Source organism: Solanum pennellii, chromosome 10 (assembly GCF_001406875.1).
Source record: "Solanum pennellii chromosome 10, SPENNV200".
NCBI classification, from domain to species: domain Eukaryota; kingdom Viridiplantae; phylum Streptophyta; class Magnoliopsida; order Solanales; family Solanaceae; genus Solanum; species Solanum pennellii.
The window spans coordinates 45,226,107-45,240,584 of record NC_028646.1 but is presented as its reverse complement, the minus strand read 5'-3'; positions in this window follow the sequence as shown (position 1 = coordinate 45,240,584).

Here is a 14,478-nt window from a genome sequence, read left to right as displayed (position 1 = left end):
ACCAGAGCGGGGAAAGGGGTTGAGAGAGAGAAGCTAGGGGTAGTGCTACTATGCATATAGACTCGACCGGGGTAGTGTCAATGGTTTCGGAAGCAGCCTGCGTAGCCGTTCAAGCATGCGCTACAGTGTCAGCCAGATTCTCACAAAGTGGAGGCACCTCTGGATGGAGCAAACTCATTGGGCCTCTTCCCTGATAAGGACGATGTCAACAATGCCCAGCACAATCTTGAGCTGATCAATGTGCCAGATGGGCACACTTGCGGACCTGCATAAGGAAAATATCATGCATGGAAAAGGGTAAGTAGTTGTGACCTTGAAAGCCCTCTCGTGCATGACCGCCTTTAGAAGCCAAACGAAGTCCACCTCAAACCCGGCTATCATCGCCGCCATCAGTACTGTGCGATCCCATGTAACTATATTATCAGCAGCCGTGGGGAAAGGCAGTGCGGACAATCAACCATAAAAAGATAGTCGTGAAGGTCAAGTTAGCCTTCCTGATGGCTCCCTTCGGCTCCGTTACCCAGTCGGCACCCTCTCCATCAATCGATAAGTGCAGGCCATCCACCTCTTGGTGGTGTCTCTCAGTGATGGCTCACGCAAGAATTGGACATCTTTAACAATTTGCCACCGGTAGTATAACTCGGCGGTGACAAGGGTCCCTGTTGGCAGCAACATCCTCGCCGTATAGATACTGGCGGATGGCTGGTAGGGAGATGTCGACCTGCATGCCGCGTATTCTGACGTGCTCAAGTGGGGCCTATTTGGCGGGGGTAGTCCGCCTATCGATCTGTGATCGTTGAGTAGCCACATAAGAGGCGTAAAACTCTCAGGCCAACTCCTCACTGTAGTGGCCCAATGGACGAGCTGTCCACTCTAGCTGATGTCTGGTGAAGAGATTGTAGGTATCTGTAATGGTGGGGAGACTTCCCGTAAGGACCCGCCTCTCCAGTGTTAGGGTCCGTGTCATGACGCCTTTATCATTTAGAAACTTGGCGTCTGAATACACTTGGTATTGCCCGTCGACACACCACCGGTTGGGCTGGTCGGCAACCGGGGCAAGAGCACCAGTCGGTGAGCGTGGAGTGGAATCAGGATTGTCAGCCTCATCAGACGAGGCAGGATGTGCAATTGTGGCGGGTGCAGAGACTTCTGCGGACCCGGAGGCTTCCTCCGACCACGAATCTCCTAAGAAACCAAACGCTCATTATTCTTGTGTAGCTGACCCAGAAGGTGTGCCTGTCAGTGTGCGCTCGTCATTAGACTAGGACGTAGTGACTATGGCGGACGCCACCATTTCGGACGTAGCTCTGGTTGTATGTGCAAATCGTGCTGGAGTGGCAGTGCCTGGGGGCACGTACTCGGGATCATGCTCATCATCAGCACCTATAACCAGTCGGGCAGACGGGGCGACAGACTTTGAACACCCACGTGCGTAAACTCGATCTTATTTCGGTGCCATTAGAGATAGTACCTGTAAAGAATCATTATAAGTCCTAGAAGGAGAAAACAAGACAAGCAAAAACGACACAAAATAAACATAAGAGCAAAGTTGTAATGACATCTTTGTAGTAACAGTGAACTATGACAGACCAGGTGACGTCTCGTCGTGAGTATGACAGACCGTGATGGGGTTCGTTGAGTCTTACTTCATCGATGTGTATGTGGAGACCCCTAAAGGAAAGTCTATGACAGTTGTGACTGATAAGCAGGACGGACCGTCGTGATTATGACGGTACATCGTCGATGTCCGTCGTGGGGCACTTAGAAAAAGTATGGAGACCCTTAGGAGAGGGGTCTCTGACAGTAATGATGGTTGTGCAGGACGTACCGTCAAGGGTTTGAAGGTCTGTCATAGATGTCCGTCAGAGGACACTTAAAAACAATGGAGTCCCTTAGGACAAGGGTCTCTGACAACCATGACGGTTGTGAAGGATGGACCATCGTGTTAATGACGGTCCGTCTTAGATGTCCGTCAGAGGAAACTTAGAAAAAGTTTGAGACCCTTAGGACAAGGGTCTCTGACCACAATGACGGTTGTGCAGGATGGACCGTCGTGAGTATGACAGTCTGTCGTGGATGTCCATCATAGGACACTTGGAAAAAAAATTGAGACCCTTAGGACAAGGGTCTCTAACAACCATGACGGTTGTGTAGGACGGATCGTCGTGCTAATGACGGTCTATCTTAGATATCCGTCAGAGGACACTTGGAAAAAATTAGAGACCCTTAGGAATAGGGTCTCTGACAACCAGAACGGTTGTGCAGGACGGACCATCGAGGGTGTGACGGTCCGTCGTAGATGTCCGTCATAGGACACTTGAAAAAAATGGAGACCCTTAGGACAAGGGTCTTTGACAACCATGACGGTTGTGCAGGACAGACCGTCGTGGGAACGACGGTCCGTCGCATGTGTCCGTTGGTGGACACTTAGAGAAAATGAATAGTTGGGTGTTAGAATAGACCCTATGATGGTCCATCATGGGTACGACGGTCCGTCATTGGGGTCTCGTCTGGTTATTCAGTGATAGAATTGAGGATGCCACAATCATCCCTTATGACTCAAACAGAAAATTAGTGTTAACCTACATGTTTCTAACCCAATTACCTAGCAAACTAGCAATGCTAAAGCACCAATTTCTCGAGTTTTAACAAGGCAATTCGAGGATTCTCAACATAGGTCAGACAAAATTGTATCAAAGAATGAAGATCCACCAAAAATAAATAGGCTAATAGTAATTGAAAAACAAAAATGCAATGTAAATGGGTAGAGATTAGAGACACATACCTGAGAAGAGGAGAAAAACAAGCAAGTGAGGCACTTGGATATCAAGAACAAAACCACAGCAGAACACTCCGACCAGTAGAAAAAAGATTTCTGGAACTTGGGATTTGGGGAAGTGATCAATTGATAGAGAAGAGAGGTAGGAAGTTGGAATTTTGAAAGAGAGGGAATGGGAGAAAGAGGGAAAGAAGTGGTCTAAATGAACGGATGGGGGGTTTTAAAGGGTCAAAATTTTGAAAATTTTCTAGCCGGGTCGGGTCGGTTTGCTGGTTAATGACGCAATGAGTCCCCGGCAATAGTCCATCGCATATGCGACGGTCCATCATGGGTTCTGTCGTGGGTGCCCTAATTTTGAAAATAAATGAAAAACATACCTGGCACAACGGATTCAAGCGACGGTCCGTCGCAAGCGTGACAGTCCGTTGATGTATCCGTCAGTGAATGTTGCGGAGTGATTTTCTGCAGAATTTCCTGGTGATGTGCTACCTGCAAATTTAAAACCCATTAGTAGAAAATGCTACGATTACTAGAAAGAAAACTATAAGTATTCGGTTGCCTCCCAACCAGCACCTGATTTAACGTCGCGGAACGACTGAAGACACTTGATTACTCAGACTTCATCAAGATAGTATGCCTCGATCACTTCATTCGCCGATTCAGCATGCCCGAAATAGATTTTTATTTGTTGTCCATTCACCTTAAACCGCACACCCGCCTTGGTTTCCAACACTACTGCACCATGAGGGAATAGTTTGGTGACCAAGTAAGGGCCAGTCCATTTGGACTTGAGCTTGCTCGGAAACAAGCACAACCTATTATTGAATAAAGGCACCAAATCCCCAACCATAAACTCTCGTTTTTCAATTTTTAGGTCATGGTACTTCTTCATCTTTTCTTTGTAGAGGACTGAGCTTTCATTAGCTTTCAGGCAAAATTCATCGAGTTCATTCAACCTAGTTAACCGTTGTTCTGCAGCTTCGTTCCAATCCATTTTCAACTTCTTCATAGCCACATGGATTTATGCTCTAATTCAACCGGAAGATGACAAGCTTTCCCATATACAAGTTGGTATGGGGACATACCTATGGGAGTCTTATACGCATTCCAGTAGGCCCAAAGAGCATCATCAAGCCTCCTTGATCAATCCGTTCTACTAGCGTTCACTGTTTTTGACAATATCTATTTGATCTCCCTATTTGACACTTCAACTTTCCCACCAGTTTGAGGATGGTAAGGAGTGGCCACATTATGGCGAACCCCATATTTCTCCAATAATCCCTTGAAAAAATTGTTGCAAAAGTGGGATCCCCCATCACTAATAATTGCCCTTGTGGTACCAAATCGAGAGAATATATTCTTTTTCAAGAACGCAGTGACACTCTTCCTTTCATTGTTTGCAAGGGCGATCGCTTCCACCCATTTACATACATACTCAACCGCTACTAAAATATACTTCATTCCATGAGAACTCACAAAAGGACCCATAAAGTCAATACCCCAAACAACAAATAACTCAATCACAAGAATGGGGTTAAGAGGGAGCTCTTGCTTTCTTGAAATGCCGCCATCTCTTTGGCATCTATCACATGCTTTAACAAACTCATTAGCCTCTAGATAAAGGGTTGTCCAATAATAACCACATTGTAATATCTTATGAGCGGTTCGGATACCACTATGATGTTCACCAATGGGTGAGGAATGGCATGCCTCTAAAACACTCAACATCTCACATTCTTGCACACAACGCTGAATAAGCACGTCGCCAGAACTCCTATATAAGTATGGTTCATCCCAAAATAACTTCTTCACATCGTACATGAACTTTTTTCTTTGATCAAAGGAGAAGTCCAATGGAATAATATCACTAGCCAGATAGTTCGCGAAATCTGTGAACCATGGAATCAAGTCTTGTGAGGCAGCCAATACATGCTTATCGGGGAAAGTATCATCAATATCAGTGTTATCCCCTAACTCTCTTGTAGCTTCATCTTCTGGACAAGTGATCGGCAACTTGATTTTCGATCCCTTTTCTATCCCTCACTTTAAAGTCAAATTCTTATAGCAGTAATACCCAACGAATCAATCTCGGTTTAACATCCTTCTTTGCCATCAAATATCTCAATGCTGAATGGTCAGTATGCACTATAACTCTAGTACCTAGCAAATAGGAGTGAAATTTTTCAAAAGCAAAGACTACTGCAAGGAGCTCTTGCTCAGTCACTGTGTAGTTCTTCTGGGCTTCATTTAGGGATTTACTAGCATAGTAAATGGGTGAAGGATTTTGTTCCTTTATTGTCTAAATACCACACCAAGAGCAACCCCACTAGCATAGCACATCACCTCAAATGGAATGTTCCAATCCAGAGAAATAATGATAGGTTCAGACACCAATTTTTCTTTTAGCTCGTTGAATGCTTTAAGACAGTATTCATCAAAATAAAATTTACAATCTTTCTCCAGTAGTTTGCACAACGGATGTGCAATTTTTTAAAAATCTTTGATGAATCTCCGGTAAAAAACTGCATGCCCAAGAAAGCTTCTCACACCTTTTAAAGAGATATGTGGGGGAAGTCTCTCTAGTACCTCGACTTTAGCTCGATCAACCTCTATTCCCTTTTCTAAAATGCGATGACCCAAAACAATACCTTTTTTCACCATGAAGTGGCATTTTTCCCAATTTAATACTAAATTGCAGTATTCACATCTCTTAAGGACCGCAGATATATGGTTCAAACACCGCTCAAATGATTCACCAACAACAGAAGAATCATCCATAAAAACTTCAATAGTATCTTCTACCATGTCGGAGAATATCGACATCATACATCTCTAAAATGTGGCGGGTGCATTGCACAACCCAAACGGCATTCTCTTGAACGCAAAGGTCCCATATGGACAAGTAAAGGTGGTTTTCTCTTGATCTTCTGGTGCAATAGAAATTTGATTATACCCCGAATAGCCATCAAGAAAATATTACCACCCTTTTCCGGCAAGTCTATCCAACATTTGATCCATGAAGGGCATAGGAAAATGGTCTTTTTTGGTCCATGCATTTAATTTATGGTAATCCATACACACCCTCCATCTAGTAACTGGTCTCATTGGAACAAGTTCATTTTTCTCATTGGGGACCACAGTCATTCCCCCTTTCTTAGGTACACATTGAACAGGGCATACCCAAATACTATCGGCGATTGGATAGATTACTCCGGCATCCAACCATTTATTGATTTCCTTCTTCATGACCTCTTGCATAGGTGGATTTAAGCGTCTTTGGTGCTGAATACTTGGCTTATGATCGGGCATGAGTTGGATTTTATGAGAACAAATACCAGGAGGGATCCCAATAACGTCTGCAATAGTCCACCAAATAGCTCTTTTGAACCTTTTTAGCACTTTCACCAAACTCTTAACTTGTTGTTCATTCAGATCTGATGCAATGATTACCGGCAAAGTGTCACCATTTCCTAAGAATTCATATTTGACATGAGGTGGGAGAGCTTTTAGTTCTAACTTTGGAGCCTCCTCTATATATGGTTTCGCGGGTGGAGACTCGCGATTCTTCATGTCTAACTCATATTTCTTAGATTTAAACTGAACATCACCTCGATCAAGAGTCGCGACTAATGACCCATACTCTTCAATGCAATCGTTATCAAAATTTATTATCACTGCCGCTAATGCTTCAACACCTAGACGTTCTTCTATTTGTGTCTCAGATGACTCACAAACTCTGTAGGATATAGAAGATACGGGTTGGAGCTCACCACTCTTCCCCATGGACCTACAAATGTTGAAGGTCACTTCTTCATTGTTCAACAAAAATTTCATCTGCCCCTTTTCCATATCAACTAAGGATCTACCCGTAGCAAGGAATGGCCTCCCAAGAATAATAGGCACTTCAAAATCGAGTTCACAATCAAGAATAACAAAATCTGCCGGAAATATAAATGACTCCACTTTTACTAGCACATCGTGGAGTATCCCTATAGGCCTTTTTACTGTTCGATCGGCCATCAGTAGCCGCATCGCAGTGGCTTTGGATCACCCAAACCCAACTTCTTGTAAACCGAGAGGGGCATGAGATTTATGCTTGCCCCCAGATCACATAATCCTTTCGCAAAATGTAATAACCCGATTGTACAAGGAATAGTGAACACACCCGGATCTTCTTTCTTTTGTACCAGAGATCTTGTAGCACTACAATGCTGCATTCTATCATCATCCTCAAAAGGGACCGATCTTTTCTTTGTAACCAGATCTTTCATAAACTTGGCATAACCGGGCATTTGTTCTAAAGCTTCTACCAAAGGGACACTGACAGAAAGCTGCTTCAACATTGTTATAAAACGTCGATATTTACCATCCTCGGTCTTTTTCACTAATCTTTGAGGAAATGGGGGGTCTAGGCATGGGAGTTACCTTTTTAGGAACTTCAACATATTTTCCAATGTTATCTTTTACTTCACCACTAACCTCTACAACTTTATCATTATCTTTTATCACCTTTTCGTCATTAGACGGCATAGTAGAGTCAATGGTTTGCTTACCACCGTGAGTAATGATTTCCATACAGTGTCCATCATTTTTTGGATTTTGGATAATGTTTCTAGGAAGAGTGCCCGGTTGCCGTGTGTTCACAATCGCAGATAATTGGGCCATTTGTAACTCAAGCTACTTAATCGATATTGCATGTGTATCGACTTTCTGCCCAATACCCTCTAAATCACTCCTCAACTCTTTAGTGTGCTCATCACTAGCATCGAACCTCCTCATCATTTTGCGCAACATCGCCTCAACTCGCGCCATACTACCTCCACCATCCCTAGGAGTAACTTCACGACTTTGAGGAGCCACACAGGACCCATTCCTATCATTTTTGTTACCATAGTTACCCCTGTTGAAGTTGATGTCGCGGTTATAATTTTCATCTCGGACATAATGACCCTCACGGTTACAGTTATTATAGATCCGACCTTTGTTTCCTTGACCTTGGCACAAATTTTCCTAATTTGATCCTAGGGAACTCGGTCGAAAACCCCTCGTCTGCTTATTTACCGCATAGGAATCCTCCTCATAATAACATTCATCATTAGGTGGTGGTGGTTTAGACAAGTAGTTAACTGCATTTATTTTTTCTGCACCCCCAGTGATATGTTTTAATACCAACCCAAGCTCAGTTCTCATCTGAGCCATCTCTTCACGAATCTCATCTGTGGCTGGGTTGTGTGTGGATTGCACTGCGAAGGTATTTCTTCCAATATCTGACTTCCTAGTACTCCAAGCTTTATTATTCCGGGAGATTTTCCCTAACTTTTTAGTAATCTCGGCATAAGGACACTCCCCATAAGAACCACCCGCTATAGTATCCAATACCGCTTTATTATTATCATCTTGTCCCCGATAGAAGTACTCCTTCAGTGACTCATCATCTATGCGGTGATTGGGGACACTTCTCAAAAATGAAGTGAATCTATCCCAAGAACTGCTAACTGACTCTCTTGGTAGTGCCACAAAGTTGTTCACTCTGTCTTTGTGGTTTAGTTTCTTGGAGACCGAGCAGTAACGCGCTAAAAAAAATGCCCCTTAGTTGGTTCCAAGTGAAAATTGAGTTATAAGGGAGCTCAGTGAACCAAATAGCAGCCTCTCCCGTCAGTGAGAGAGGAAATACTCTTACCCCTATTACATCCAAATCCAAATCAGGTCTCCCTACACAACTTTTACACACTGCCCTTACCATAACTATATGGGCATGTGGGTCCTCAGAAGATAGCCCTGAAAAAAAACCTCTAGCAGTGAGCATTTGCATCAGACTACTAGTTACCACAAAGGTGTGGCCTTGTGGTAGAGGGGGAAAGACAAGTGGCCCATCAGAATCTAGAATATTATCATAGCCTCTGTAGTATTCTTGAGGACGTGGAGCGGGATTTTGTCCCCTTGGTTGATTTTCAGCAGGATCATCGGGTAATAATTGACCATGAACATCAACCGGAGCTGGGATGTTCTGGTTTAGATCATCATCGTTAATACCAAAGTTTCGATTCGTATTGCATAGTGTACGCTCTGATTCATGGTCGTAGGGAAATAAGGGTTCTCTTTCTCTCCGTGTATTTGGCATACAAGAAAGTTAGTTCTACAATAATCAAAAACAATAGAAAAGTAAAATTAAAAAAATATTGACTAAACTTTAGTAATAAGTTTAAGTTAATCTAAAAGCTACTTTCCCCGGCAGCGGCGCCAAAATTTGATACGCTCAAACTTACTTCTCAAAGTAAAGCGGTCTTATCAAGTAAAGAACCCAACTAATGAGGTTGAGATCGTTCCCACGATGAAAATATTTCATACTTAACTTTATTCTATTATTACTATTATTTAGTCAATTATTTCCTTAAAAAACATAAGACAATAAAGAAGGGTTTTTTATTTCTAAATTAATGAAAATAATTAACTAAATTAAAGTAAACAACTAACATATTCAAATCTTGGAGCTTAATCAATTAATAAAGTAACTAGGGCTTAAGTGTACCCCACATGTTCCTAACTTGATAATCCTAACTATAACAATTCTTTCCTAGTATCTTGCAAGTAAAGTGATAAGTTATTTATCTCTAAATCCTTGGTCCGGCATATAGAAAATTTCACTCCGCACCTTGGTTCGGCTACGTGTGTTGCTATACTAACCCTTATCTTTACCTCATATTAAATATTCTATTCGATATTTTACTAAGTTATTACCTTGTACCAATCGACACTAGCCTATTAGATAGTGTACACTAAATCTATGTTGACAATTCTTTTCCTATAATCTACCTCCTTGGTCCGGCAAGTAGCATTAAGGCGAGTTCTAAGGTTGGCCATCCGTTAAAAAGACTTCCAAATGAAAGAATTATCAATACATGCAAGACACTATTCTAGAATTGTTATTTTAGTTAGATTTTGCCTCATTATTCACCCATGGTTCCCACAACCCTAGTTATACAGTTAAGTTACCCATAGTCATAATCACACTATTCATATATTTAATATAAGAATTCATGCACTTACTTTGATGAGAAAGAATAAAATCCAGAAATTCACTTGATTAATCAACAAAAGCACCAACAATCAATTCGAGAAAAAGTATAACAATTGCTGAAATTAATCCTTCAATACTTGCACAAGAGAACTAAAGATTATCCAAAAGTCTAACTATCAAAAAGTCTCCTATCAAAAAGTCTAACATCAAAGAGTCTAACATCATAAAGTCTAACCCAAAATACGAGGTTTTTTGAACTATTTATAATAAAAACAAAAACCTAATAAAAGAAGGATTCTAGTTACTCAAAATCTGTCAAAACGCGTCCGAGTCGACGGACCTCGTGATGGACCGTCGTGGTCACGACGGACCGTCATGGCCTCCGTCTTCCCATACTTCACAAATTCTTGTGCTGCTTTCTTTATTACCCTCAACGGACAGGTATGACGGACCATTCCAAGCACGGTGGTCCATCGAGGGTCTTCGTTCCATAATACTTAAACTTCTTGGAATTTGGGTACTGGGACTACTCTCTGATCATTGCGATGAACCAGCAGGATGGAGCGTCGTGGACTTTCGTAATCAAACACTAAGTGATACTTCCCCATCTTTCTTCAGCAGCTTCACTACGATGCCACCTACGGACCTTCACAGGCTCGACGGACCTTCACAAGCTCCGTAGGTGGTCTCTTTTGCATTCTCGCTCAAAAACTTCCGCGTACATCTTTGGACAGATTTCCTGCAAATAAGGAGAAACTTACATAAAAATCAATACAAAAAGGCTTTTTGGAAACACACTAAATTTAAGGAAAAGCATTAAAAATACCGTGAAACCACGGTATATCAAGATTCATGAGATGGATTTCAAGACCTCCACCACCTACCCTTTTCCTTGCCTCATTTTTTAGTTACACAGGGACTCTGGAGTTTCGAATATACACTATGAGAAGTTGTCCGGCCAAAGGAGACCCAGGATATAGGATAGATTTGGGATGAGGCCAATGTAGTGGCACCACACTAAGAGCCGCATGTCGAGGTACCTCCATTAAAAACATGTTTGGTAAATGTTTCGGAGTAGAGGTAGGGTGATTACCCTACTCCTCCTGCCCAAACTAATGATGATGCATTGGCCTCCATATCTCAGGACATGAATCGGGCCCCTAGCTCGCCAGAGCAACACCACCTATAAGAGCTACTGTAGTACCCTTTGATTGAGTTCATAAATTAGAAGCTCATAGGGACACACTACTCTATTATATGAGGACATGGATGGAGAAGTCCATTGCAGAGTCTGAGATTATGATAGAGAAGATAATGGACCATGATGCTTATAAACGACTAGATGCATTCGAGTTGAGAGTCCTCGCATGCGTATCCACCTGCACTGATCTCTCATCTATCCAAATTGAGTTCGATAGTCTCCCAGCTGAACATCAGAGCATACTTGTCAAGCCCAGAGATGAGACAGAATATGCACCTACTACACTAGATTATGATATAGTGCTCTATACCTTATTCATCGAGGACATAGCACAAACGGAGTCCACCCGTACTCGAGGTAAGAGACACCTATCTAGCCACGCATCTGAGGCCAGTGAATATAATAGGACAAAGAAGAGAGAGCAAAAGCAGCATGAGCAATGTAGGAAGGCCTCTATAGTAGATGAGGAATCGCGCATGCAGAGGGTGCGTGAGAGTGTTGTTGGGGAATAAAGTTCCATGTTGGTTATGAAAGTTACAACTATGGTGACTGATGATGTGAGCACCACTGATTGTGCGGTTAAAGTGACAGATAGAACTACTAATGGTGCTAAGTTGATAGATGGGAGATCTACTGATGGTGTTCTGACACACCCTAAAAATCCAATGACCTATACTAGAGTCTCATATGTTTAATAATGATTATTTTAGACCTAAATAAGTTTACATAACTGGTTTGAGATGTATTAGAGCCAAACATCAAAGAAGGCCCTTGAAATCCAGAAACTAGCGAAATTGAACTAGTAAACGTTCCTAAGTTTGGGGAACATTTAGGAATCTCATATTAAGTATAAAAATTGTAACTTAAAATTGGTAAAATATAGTGTAAAGAGTCCCAACGTCCAGTAATGACTCCCCAAGGGCCACCCAAGGGTCCTTGAGGAGGACCCAAACTTTGGTGAGCAGGCTGCTAAAGCAGCCAGCGCGCAGCAGAGATCCAAAGTCTGCCACGTGTCGCGCCCTCAACATTCAGTAGGAAAAATTTTCCTCGCAACGCAGGGCCTCCACGAGGCTCTCTGCCTCAACGTGAATTTCAGAAAAAATAATTGGAATTGCCCCCGCGATGTGCAGCCACTTCCCAGATCCGTTCGCGTCGTTTTTAAGTCAATTTGACTTCACAAAAAGACTCAATTAAGTGAGGGGTATTTTGGGTAATTTAATGGATGAATATATAATATTTTAGGGTCAGTTTTACGTCAATTGTAACACCCAAATCAAAGCTCCAAAGTTGAAATAAAAAATCACTGTCATCTCTCTCAAATTCTCTCTTCCTCCAAACCTCCATTTGAAACCATTAGAGATCCAAGAAGAAGGTCAAATCTTCAAGTTTCCAACCGAATTTCGTGGCTTTATCATCTATAAGTATGGTTTCTTTCACTCTCGGGATTCCTTTCGCCATGAGGTCCCTCCAAAAGAGGATTTCTAAATCCCCCAAAACAAGGGTGTTTATTCTCACATAGGTCTTTGAATAATGAAATTATAAACCAATTGTGATGAATTATTATGAATTAATTTTTTTAAGTATATGTTGATAGTTAATTGGTGATTTCCTATAAGATTTCCCTATGCCCACGTCTTTTCCCCAATTTCATGAAAACCTTGAATTATTAGGGTGAGTTGTGAAGATGAGGAACAAGTAGATAGACTACATTGTTGTTAATTATGTAATTGCTTCTTGAGTTTACCTTTTATATGCAATTGATTATGTATTCTTGGTAATGGTAGTATGAAGGTTCTTGAAAAGGGCAAGAAGGTATGTTGATTGGTTCTTCTTGGATTCAATTGTGAATTATGGGTTACTTATATAGTAATGCCTCTATGTCCAATGTGTGGTTGTGATGTTGATGCTAGGTATTCCTCATCCCTAACCCTATGACATTGAATTAGACATGAATTATGTATGTATGTTCTGATACAAATATTATATGATTGAAAGTAGTTTCCCATGATTTTAATAAGGTGTTAAGTGAAAGGTTTACTCACTTGTGAAGTGGTGTCTAAAGTGAAAGGATTGTTTTCACTTGTGATGACCTATGAGTTAATATGATAAGATGTTTACATAGGGGTCTAGAAGAGACTAATGTGAACTTTTATGATGAAATAAGATTATTACTAAAGGGAATAATTGCTTAGCACTTAAAGGAAATGGAAATGAATTAGAGGTCTCATGTCTAGTAAGTACGGCCTCCAACATGGGTTTCCTCACATTTATAAGTTGGATTCCCAAAATATGTATTTTGTCTCATGATATAGAAACCTCCATATCTACCAAGTAAAAAATTTCTAGTAACAATCTCTTTGACATTTAACTATGTGCCCACATAGGACTCTAACTTAGTGCATCCACCTAGATCTATATACGAATGGTTGCACCTTAGGAAAGTGTTAGACTTCTCTTTTCAGTGTGGGAATAGAACACCGGATTCCATGTATCTCACATGGTCTCATGCCGCTTATTGCACTTCTTTCTCTAATATAAGAGTAAATGAACAAGTTATGTATGTGAACTCGTATTAGGGTCGTCTTAAAGTCTATTACATAGTGTGCGGGAGGGTATGGGATTCTCTTTTACATTACACATGTGGGATCCTAAAGGGTGGTACTAGTAGTGTTATTTTATGATTATGATTATGATTATGATTATGATTATGTTAATAAAATATGAATACCATTTATGTATGAAGCATGTAATGAAAATTATGAGAATATGTTATAAGTATTAAGTGGGTTGCTTAATGTGATACTTTGCTTTTGATAGAGTTATGGGGCTTTATTCTTGGCGTTGCACAAGTGTTGCTTGAGTTGCTTACATGTTGGGTTGACTTATGATGTTCCATGTATGCCTATATTGAGTTATTGGATATTTTGCATGGTATTGACTAAACTGTGTCTTTTCTCATTAACTAATAATTTTTATACATAAGGACCATACTTAGTACATGTGTTTTATACTAACCCATATTTCTTCCCCTTTTCCCAAACATTGTAGGTTCGGGTCATTGAGGTATCTTCAGCCTAAAACAAGAAGGCTTGGACTAAACTCTCCAAGTTTTTGTAGTTCCTCTAGTTCGAGGATGGAACCACATACTCTACTTTAGTCGTACTTGTATTGTCTAAGATATTATTTTCTCTCATATTGTTGAAGATATTGATGTAAGCCCTATATGGCAATTATAAATTTGAATAAGGGCTACGCCCGGATGTGTTAGTTCATTTAGATTGATTAATCTGATACAAAATATTAAACTAAATTCCTATGTATTGATATGATTGTCTAAGAGAGAAGCCTAAGTAAGCTTCCTATGTGAGGAGTCTATGTAAACTCCATAAGTAGTATGTAAGTAGTATATTTAAACCTAACTATGTGTGTGTTTGTGTGTGTGTGTTGATATATATATATATATATATATATATATATATA